Genomic DNA, 4,453 nt, shown 5'->3' with positions numbered 1-4,453 from the left:
AGAAATAATAGAATGGAATAATAAATGAGTAAGGGTATTATAGAAAAAATACAAAGAATTTAATCAAAAATGACAACATTTATTTGATTCCTTAGTATGTGTAATTTATTCAAAATGGACAAGTATTGTGAAACGGATGGAGTATTCATAAGAAAACAATGGAAAATAATTGAAGTTAGTTGGACAAACTGATTCAATGGATAGAGATAGATGGACGTGATTTGGAAATAATAGCGAAAACATTAAGCAAATCTCACATGTGTATTATTCACCATAAATAAATACATTATACACACTTTTCATTGACCCGAGCAAAATTGGACTCAATTTTTTTAAACAAGTTTCATATTTGAGGCTTTATGATGTAAAAAATGCAATGGTTTCTCTTTCTGAGGCCTTATGTCTTCACGAAATTTATAGATAAATTCTTCATCCTTTTGATCCATGAGGTATTCTTTTATGGTCACAAGATCAAATCAATAGTGTTTGGACACACACATAAAAAGATGGTCCTTAAAATATTTAATCATTTTTTTATCAATTTCCTCTTTACTATTAAAAAAATATTTCTTTTTATGTGTGTGACCAAACACTTTTTATTTGGTCATGTGACCATATTAGAATTTCTCTTTATCCACTTGCAACATTGGAGACCTAGCAACCACAACTTTCCATGCGTCCTCTATAGTGTCTACATCATTGTTGTTGTCATCAACATGTACCTTTTCAATTTCTCTACTTGTTTCACCTTGTGTATGACGAATATTACTACTACTATTCGTAGAAGAAACGGAATGAGCTTGAGAATAGAGATCATTTATATTTATAGCTGCAAAGCTTTTGTGTTGAAAAGGGTAATAAGAAGGTGAAGCAGCATATGATGATTTAAAACAAGTGAGAGAAAGACGAGTTTACTTTTTTTGAAAGAAAGTTGAATGACCATCACATCGAAACGTTTTGATTCAAAGCATTAAATGACAACTACCTCCACTAACTCATCACGGGCGCCACCGTCCTCAGAGTGGAACGACAAAGTAATCTTCCCACCATCCAAAAAATTGCAAAGACGCCAACATCTGTAGGCTCCCGGATGAACGCTAGTCATCGCACGATAAAGGCATCAATAACTTCGGGGCAACTGTTTTGGACTGGTTAGAAGACCACTCCCCTATTGACACGTGAACTATACGTGCACCGCCTTAAGGCTTACCACCTGAAGGAACACGCAAACTTTAGTGCACCGCATCGCATCCAAGCATGCCTCCGCGCGAGGATCATTCTAAACGTGTCCTCTAACTGCTCCCTAATCACACGACACAAAACCCGGAGATAGTTATCTTCACGTGCACCTATATAAGGTGACTTAGCTTCGCCTTCATGGTATGATTCACTTTTCACAACACTTTCTACACACTCTTTCTCAATTCCATCACTGACTTGAGCGTTGGAGTGATAACGTGCCTGCAGGCACCTTTCGTTCCACCGTGAAGACTCATCGCCACCGTACCAGAGCACATTCTGTCACTGTTGCGTCTCATCCATCCTCACCGAACAGATCAGAAGGAAATCTTCTTCACGCCATCAACCTCTTTGATGCATGATATTTAAAGTTAACTTTTTTCGTTGTTCATCAGTGTTATTCTTGTTGCGGATTCGTTGTGAAAAACACACCAATAATAAACTTGATGTGTGGAGCAAATTAATACCAAGCAATCAATTGAAGCGGATGACAAAAATAATTCAAACAAAAATAAACAGCAAGAGATAAAGGAAGAAGGAGAAGAACACAAGAATCTGTTTACCCAGTTCGGTCTAATGATGACCTACTCTGGGGGAGAGAGCAGCTCTCCGTTCCACTATAATGATATGAGTTTCTTTACAAAGAGATATTGAAGGTTACAAGAATTAGTCTTCAAACCTAACTCTACCCTCAGTCCCAGCCTCTTCCCGTGACCAAGAGACTCAATCCTAATAGTGCTTTGTTCAAGGTGAATCAAAACAATCCCAACCCTAGTGTTGTTGCCAAGAGAAATTCTCTATAAACCCTAGTTTGTTTGTTGGCTTCTAAACCCTGTTTTTCTACACCACAAAATCATCTGATACAAGGTTTATATTTATAGTGGAAAGCATCCCTCAAAAATTGGAACAAAACAGGCCCACAAGCTGTTTTATTTTTCTCCTCCTGCGCAAAATCGGCCACCGAGCTCTCAAAATCGGCCACCGATTTTTCCCGAAACAAAAGTCTCCAAAAACAGGTCAAAATCGGCCACCGTGTGGTACAAATCGGCCACCGATTTTGACAGACAGAATGCACATTTTTGAGTCACTTTTCAACAATTCTCCACCTTGACTCTAAAATGGTGATGATGCCAATTTAACCATCAATCACCTTGCTGCTCTCTCCAACCTTCATCTATTCTTCAATGAAGTTAATCAAGTCCAAGCAATGCTTGAACCTTGATCTCGGTAATGATTTGGTGAACATGTCTGCTGGATTTTCTTCCGATGCCACTTTCTCAACCATGATCTCCTTTGTCTCAATCATGTCTCTAACAAAGTGCAAACGAATGTCAATGTGCTTTGTTCTTTCATGATACACCTGATGATTTGCCAAATGAATGGCACTTTGGCTATCACAATATATCTTCACACACCCTTGACTAATCCCCATTTCTCCAATCATACCTTTCAACCATATGGCTTCCTTGACCCCTTCAACAAGGGCTATGTACTCTGCTTGAGTTGTTGAAAGAGCTACAACAGATTGTTGATTTGCCTTCCAAGTTACCGCTGTACCGAACAATGTAAACACAAATCCAGACAAAGATTTTCTAGTGTCTACATTACCTGCATAGTCCGTATCCACATATCCTTCCAAAGCATCCCTTCCTGGTTGTGACCTCGTATACTTCAGACCACCTGTCAAAGTCCCATTCAAATATCTCAGAACCCACTTCAAAGCTTGCCAGTGCACTTGACCCGGATTTGCCATAAACCGACTTATCACACTTATTGCATAGGATAAGTCCGGTCTACTACAAACCATACCATACATGATGCTTCCAACTCCACTTGCATAGGGAGTACCCTCCATCTTGCTTTTCTCTTCATCGGATTGAGGACACTGCTTTATTGACAACTTTGTGTGATGACCAAGAGGAGTGCCAACGACCTTAGAATCTTTCATTCTGAACCGCTCCACCACTTTCCTCAAGTAACCTTGCTGAGATAAGAACAACTCACCTTTGTTTCGGTCCCTTATGATATCCATACCAAGTATCCTCTTTGCATTACCAAGATCCTTCATCTCAAATTCATCATTCAATCTTTCCTTGAGCTTCTGAATCTCTTGCATGTCAGAACTTGCCATAAGAATATCATCTACATAAAGGAGAAGGTAGAGAATGACTTTCTCATTCCTTCTCATCATGTACACACAACTATCATAGTTGCTTCTCACAAAACCAACCTTTATAAGAAACTCATCAAACCGACGATACCACTGCCTTGGACTTTGCTTCAACCCATACAAAGATTCCTTCAACAAACACACTTTTGTATTATCTTCCACGAAACCTTCTGGTTGTTGCATATATATAGTTTCTTCCAACTCTCCATGTAGAAATGCGTTCTTCACATCCATTTGTTCTAACTCAAGATCATACATGTTAACAATCGCCATAAGTACCCTTATAGAACAATGTTTTACCACCGGTGAAAAAATTTCATTGTAATCAATCCCTTCCACCTGAGTAAAACCCTTTGCTACAAGTCTTGCCTTATACCTTGGTGCTTCGACCCCTGGTATACCTTCTTTCTTCTTGAACACCCACTTGCTTCCCACTACCCTTTAATTCTTAGGTAATGAAACAAGTTTCCAAGTCTGGTTCTTTTCCAATGAAAGTATTTCCTCATTCATTGCCTTCAGCCAGTCCTTGCTTTCATTGCTTTCTAATGCTTCCCTGAAGTTCTTTGGTTCCGAGTCTTGCAATTCTTCAGCTGCATTCAAAGCATAACATATGAGGTCAGCATAACCGTATCTATTAGGTGGATTAATTTTTCTCCTTTGCCTATCTCTTGCTAGCTGATAGTCAGGATCAATTGTTTCTTGGCCTTCACTCTCATCAGGTACTGGAGTCTGATCCTCCCCTTCCCTTTCATCAGTGGTAGGCTCCACCTCAAACTGAATTTTCTCTATCCCCGTTTTTGAGCTTGTATCCAGGTCTTTGCACTTCATCCCCATGCGGGTCTCATCAAAAGTAACATCCCTGCTTATAATAAATTTTGATCCTCCAGGTTCCATCTTCCACAGTTTGTAACCTTTCACACCTTCAGGATAACCCATGAAAATACACTTCACAGCTCTAGCATCAAGTTTGTCCTGTCTGACATGAGCAAATGCTAAAGCTCCAAAAACTTTCAAATTAGAGTAGTCTGCCGGTCTCCCACTCCA

General features: G+C 39.3%; 1 long non-coding RNA gene across 1 annotated transcript; it reads right to left on the bottom strand.

The window, feature by feature from the left end:
* Positions 1-242: 242 nt before the first annotated feature.
* Positions 243-1,637, bottom strand: LOC146954094 (uncharacterized). The gene is made up of 2 exons (XR_015011813.1): positions 916-1,637; positions 243-829 (listed from the first exon to the last, which is right to left on the bottom strand). It is a non-coding gene; the product is annotated as an uncharacterized LOC146954094 (long non-coding RNA).
* Between the last annotated feature and the right edge of the window lie 2,816 nt (positions 1,638-4,453).

Source organism: Medicago sativa, chromosome 1, assembly GCF_051527215.1.
Source record: "Medicago sativa cultivar Bolivia chromosome 1, Bolivia_mono, whole genome shotgun sequence".
In the NCBI taxonomy this organism is placed as follows: domain Eukaryota; kingdom Viridiplantae; phylum Streptophyta; class Magnoliopsida; order Fabales; family Fabaceae; genus Medicago; species Medicago sativa.
The sequence above is the reverse complement of the archived record's forward strand: the minus strand, read 5'-3'. Positions and strand labels throughout refer to the sequence as shown.